This window comes from Syngnathus leptorhynchus, unplaced genomic scaffold (genome assembly GCF_054491065.1).
Source record: "Syngnathus leptorhynchus isolate UIUO unplaced genomic scaffold, UIUO_Slep HiC_scaffold_202, whole genome shotgun sequence".
NCBI classification, from domain to species: domain Eukaryota; kingdom Metazoa; phylum Chordata; class Actinopteri; order Syngnathiformes; family Syngnathidae; genus Syngnathus; species Syngnathus leptorhynchus.
In genome coordinates, this window is record NW_028232169.1 from 87,501 (window position 1) to 93,365 (window position 5,865).

The 5,865-nt window shown below is 48.3% G+C and overlaps 1 long non-coding RNA gene across 2 annotated transcripts; it reads left to right on the plus strand.

Annotated features, from left to right (window-relative positions):
- The first annotated feature begins 2,462 nt into the window (after positions 1–2,462).
- On the plus strand, positions 2,463–4,184 carry LOC147037404 (uncharacterized). 2 transcript variants are annotated; one of them, XR_015064536.1, is made up of 5 exons: positions 2,463–2,630; positions 2,714–2,746; positions 2,830–2,880; positions 2,958–3,239; positions 3,331–4,184. It is a non-coding gene; the product is annotated as an uncharacterized LOC147037404 (long non-coding RNA). The 2 variants fall into 2 exon arrangements; XR_015064535.1 differs by having other exon boundaries at positions 2,463–2,746.
- Positions 4,185–5,865: the final 1,681 nt, after the last annotated feature.

Consider the following 5,865-nt stretch of genomic DNA (forward strand, 5'->3'; position numbering starts at 1 on the left):
GTGCGAAGTGGCCTCGGAGGCGGTCCGTGGGGGACGACGGGGGGGGACGGGCGTCGGCCCTCCGGCCCGAGCAGAGAACGTTCGGTCACCCAAGCGGGAATCTGCGCCCCGGCCCGAGTCGGACTCGGTCGGTTCGGCCCGCTGAGGCCCTCAACTATTCCCGTACGCGGGGGTCGGGAGCTGCGGCGCTGCGCCGGCGACTTACCCGCGCGAGGCACGCACTGCGTGCGGCCAGGATGCGGAGTTGGATCGGCGCTGGTTGGGAACCCTCGGGGAACGAAGGCGGACGGCGGCCAGCCGGCGCCGACGAACCCGTCGGGGAGGGGGCTGGTGGCAGGCGCGATCGGTACTATTGCTGACTGCCGGGAGGGAAGCTGCGCCCCGGCCGAGTCAGACTCAGCCGTTGCGCCCCCCCCGAGCCCGCAGCGCGTAGCGCGGAAGCCATACGCCCCCCCGATGCGGAGCGACAGACGCCCCCGCGACCGCGGTTGGTCGGGAAGGCTTTTCGGATAGAGGTCGGACGGTGTGTGTGGACGGCTTCCCGTGGTGCCGCCGCTATCAAGCCGGAGGGTTTGAGAAACGACATTCGCGGAAGGACCGGCGCGGCCGGCGGACGCTCGCACGCGCGGCGCCCGACACTCAGCCGCTCGCTCGGCCTCCGTGGATCGTGGCTAGGTGGGATGGATGCCAAACCGGGTCGTCTCGGTCTCGCCGCAGTACGGTCGCGCCGGGGCCTGCGGGGCGGCGCGGGGAGCGCACGCTCACGCGGCGGCCGGGGCGCTAGAGTGCGACCCGCAGTGGGTAGGAACCGTCCACCCGACGTCGGACGAGCCGAGGCCGATGGGGGCCCTACCAAGGCGGGTCATGAGTGCCAGTCGGTCAGTTGGGTGAGGGGGTACTCGGAGGCCCGCCGGGAGCAGACGGGCGACCGGGGATGGGGGGCGTACGCGGGCGGGCGCCGGGAGAAAACGGCCCGTCCGGGGTCGAATCTCGGCCTGTGTTTAAGGAGCCGGCCGGGCATCACGCTCCTTCCTTGGATGGACAACATTCGCAGTTGACACTTTGTGTCATTTTATCCGAGCGGGCGGGCGCCGCGAGGCGGACCGTCCGGGGCGACTCTCGGCCTGTGTTTAAGGAGCCGGCCGGGCATCACGCTCCTTCCTTGGATGGACAACATTCGCAGTTGACACTTTGTGTCATTTTATCCGAGCAGACGGGCGCCGCGAGGCGGACCGTCCGGGGCGACTCTCGGCCTGTGTTTAAGGAGCCGGCCGGGCATCACGCTCCTTCCTTGGATGGACAACATTCGTAGTTGACACTTTGTGTCATTTTATCCGAGCGGGCGGGCGCCGCGAGGCGGACCGTCCGGGGCGACTCTCGGCCTGTGTTTAAGGAGCCGGCCGGGCATCACGCTCCTTCCTTGGATGGACAACATTCGCAGTTGACACTTTGTGTCATTTTGTTCGGCCTGTGTTTAAGGAGGCGGCCGTCCTCCACTCGGTCCGTGTTTAAGGAGCAACACTCGCGCTCCGGTTCGGCCTGTGTTTAAGGAGGCGGCCGTCCTCCCCTTGGTCTGTGTTAAGGGCGACAGAGAATGGTAGGTGGATATTATGACAAAGTTTGATGGAGTATTGATTTATGACCTTAATAAAAAAGTATTAAATATTTTTTTTTTTTTTTTTTTTTTTTTTTTAAAAAGAGTTATTGAGGTCATAGAGTTTATGGAGGTCATAGGGAGGTCATAGGTTATAGGGTTAGGTTGTTATTTATTTAAATGTTGAATTATGGGTTGGGTTAGGGTTTGGTGTGGGATGTGTGTGTGGTGTGTGTGTGGTTGAAAGTCAAAAATGTTATGAGCTGCTGCTTCCTCCCTCGTCCTGTAGGGGGTGTTTAAGTGTTTCATTCACTTTCATCCTGAGATAAGAGTGCTAAGGTGTGTAAGTGTATTTATCTCAGGATGAGTGTAAATCTTGTTTTGTTTTGTTTTTTGGATGGTGGTAAGTCTGAACATATGTGTTAGATCATCTGTAAATCTTGTTTTGTTTATTTTTTGGTGGTGTGAATATGTCTGTAGATGTTTAGGGTCTTAAGATTGTTGGGGGTGTCTGACCTTCTCACCTTGCGCGGCTCTTTACGGCGTGTGTCTGTATCTGGGTTGTATGTGTGTGTATGTGGCTGAGTTAAATTATTTGATGGTGGGAATATGTCTGTACATGTTTTGGGGTCTTAAGATTGTTGGGGGGTGTATGACCCTGCTTTATGACCTCGCCGCGTGTATCTGTGGGATGTGTGTGTGTATGTGGCTGAGTTAAATTATTTTTGGTGCTATGTTTCAGTTTAAAAAAGCTTTTAATAATAGTATGAGGTGAAAAAAAATGAATCTTACCTTCCGAGGGATGAAATTAGCTGGTCCTCAGTCCAATTTTGTGTATGGAGGAGAAAATGGAGTTTAAAAATGGGGTGGGGGTTAGGGTTAGGGGTCTTCAGGTCAGAATGTTCTTTAGGGCGGGAAAGTATCTGGATATATAGATGTGCAAGTGTTTAAACAGTCAGAAAAGGCCTTTACAAAGCTCAAACCACCTCAAGTCGGTCTCTACGCTCTGCGGATCTTTTAAAAGCAATGGTGAAAGGTAGGTTGTTTTTTTTTCCTAAAAATAAACTATTCTGTTATAATGCGATTGTATTTATGACGTATGTTTTTTTTTGTACATAGATATTATCGTCTATGCGGACGTCCACAATGCTCGTGAGTTTTATTATGTGTTTACATTATTCTGTTATTTTCTCCATCAGAAATGTGATGTTATTGTTTTTCTCAACAAAAAAAAGCGCGGTTAAATGATGACTTCAGTGGAGTCTACTTAACGCAGACGGATTACGGTGAATCACACATTCATTTATGTTAGTTAATATTAATACGTTGATCTTAAAATGTTTAACTTATGTATGTATGTTAGATCTGGTAGGTGCAGCGGAGCAAGACATCCAGAAAAACGGTCTGGGTGACACAGGTCGCGAAGGTTACAAAGAGCCTGCTTCAAACGTGTCGGATGTGTTGGGAGAATCGTCTGACGAGGGCTCAGCTCCGCATCTTTTAAGAGCATTTGAAGACCGACAGAATCGGCTCTTTGCTCAAAAAGCGGATGACGTGTCAGCGGGTCACGTGACGGACGCAGAGCTTGCGAATATTAAGTACGAGGAGTTGAACCAAACTCGCGAATCGTTAAAAGAAATTGAAGGTATGTCGAATTTTGTTTTATATATATATATATATATTATTTTTTCTATCATATATTTATGTTATAACATTGTTTCTTCTGTATACTTCAGGCGCTATTGACAGCCAACCACAGGCTGCTCAACCTTCGAGGCGTCAGATGACTCGGAGTAGGAGGGGTCGAAGAAGGAGCAGGCTCACACACAACCCCCACCCATCCTTCCGTGTGAGAGAGAGGCGTCTGAAAGATTCAAGGTCTCATGCGTGTGACGGTGAATGTATTTACAGACAGCAACTTCGCTCTTGTCTCAAAGTAATACAGACATTGACATCTGCAATTGAAACATCGATAGTTTAAAATAAAAAGGCAATGTCTGACCCTAAACTCACGCCAACTGAGGCAGACGTCATAGCAAGCATTGTTGAAATAGATTTTGAAACCGATGAAACAAATCATGAATCAGGTACAAGGCAGAGATTTTGTGATACCCCTGAACTAGATCAACAAATCTTGACAATTAACAACGATATTGAAATGTTATCGGATGGTGCGTATAGGAGTCAAATATCAGAATTAACATCACACCTGCTATCTGCTCTAGAGGGTGTAAATGCGGTGGTATCGGGTGAGCAGAGTGCCCTCAGCCCCGATGTGCCTAATCATTTACAAAGTGTGGTAGAGGGTCTTAATAATCAAAGTGTCAATGAAGGTAGCCAAAGTCCTACACACATTTCTTCACAATTGTTAAACTTGATAACTGAATTAAATAACCACACGTATGAGAGTGTACGTTGTCTCAGTCCTAACATACCGGCTCAACTGATTGACATTATCAACGAGTTAAATGTACAGCCGCCTGACCCGACTCACGATAATCAGTCTGTGTTGAATGATGAAATAATTGATGACATGTGCGTTGAACCCTTGGCGTGTATTGATGGTAGCGACATAGCGCCGTGCCTACAAACTCGCCAACAGCCTAACAACTGCGCTGTAATAATTGATCATCAAATTGAGGGCGACATAGTGCCGTCTCAACATACGGCGTTTCAGCAACCTGACGCTACCTCTCAGCCGCTGAGTCGTGTTCAACCCGCAGGCTCGGAACCTGTCGCTACCTCTCAGCCTCTAAGCCGTGTTCAACAAGGTGGCTCGGCTGTAGTTAACAGACCCCATTTCAATAATGTTGAAGTGCGGAGACGTATAAATCCCCCCATGCAATCGGGTAGCAGGGATTTTGCTTCTTTTTACATGCATATCGAAAATAACATCGAAGGTGTTTTGGAGGAGGTAGATGACATTGCACAAACGGGGGATGCAATTCAGATTGAGATTGTGGGGGGTGGTGACGAAAGAGAACATACCTACCAACAAATGACTGATATAGACTCTATGAGGGAGCATGTACAAAGTATGCTAGAGCGTTTAGCACAGTCTAACACAGAACTTATGCTCGATGAAGGTTTAGAATTAGTGGTACAAATATTCAAGCCTTTGCGTGGAGGTATGCGTCGCAAACTGATACAATCCACTAATGTAGAAATATTAAAGAGAAAAAAACGACATTTGTACATGACTCTTAACAAAGACAACAATCTATGCTTTGCTCTCGCGTTAGCACATCTGCTAAACAGCTCGCTAACAACAAAGCAGGCCACACAGCAGGCTCGGCTCTTACAAGAGAGTGTAGGTTTGAACTGTCACACAGCTGTAAGTCTGGCTGATGTACACAAATTCGAGAAAGCCCTCAAAAGAAAGATAGTTGTAATGTACAGAAAAGCCGACTGCCGTCCTATGACTTTTTTTGAGACTCGCTACCCCAAATCAGCCGATGATATTTTGTTTATCCTTTTACTAGAGAATCATTTCTACGGCGTTAAATCCATTGAGGGGTTTGTAGGTCATACATATTTCTGTAGACACTGCTTCAAAGGTCACGAGAATTGGGAGCAGCATCGGTGCCCGGGGCACTGTCACGTGTGTCTTGATGCGAGATGTAAACAGCTACCCTTTAAACGTGTAATCTGTCCTGATTGTAATAAGACTTGTTATAATGACGAGTGTTTTATCAAACATAAAGAGCCGCGCAAGGCGAGAAGGTCAGACATCCTCAAAACTAACTGTGACACATATAAAAAATGCATGCAATGCGGCTTGCAATATTATGTGAAACCAGGTGCTAGTCGTGTCAAGCATCACTGCCTCGCTAAAAAATGTGCTGTGTGCGGTGACGACTTGAGGGGAGATACAATGCTTGATCCTCATCTGTGTTACATCCAACCTCTAAAAGCACAGCCTCCTTGTAGAAATGTAATATACTACGATTTTGAAACCTATGTAGATGAAGACGGGTCACTCAAACCCTTTCTTGTTTGTTGTAAATCGAATAGTATGGAGAAGCATTGGTTTGGTACCGATTGTGTCGACGGTTTTGTTAGTTTTTTCAGAAACCCTCGTTTCAAAGGTTCGACTTTTGTAGCACATAATGCTAGAGGTTTTGATTCCTACATTTTACTCAACAGAATGATCGATCTGGGTGTCAAATTTGACATTATAATGCAAGGGAGTAAGGTTCTCTCTTTTGTGGATGTTGATTTGAAATCGCGATACATAGACTCGCTCTCATTTCTGACCATGGCGCTAAGTG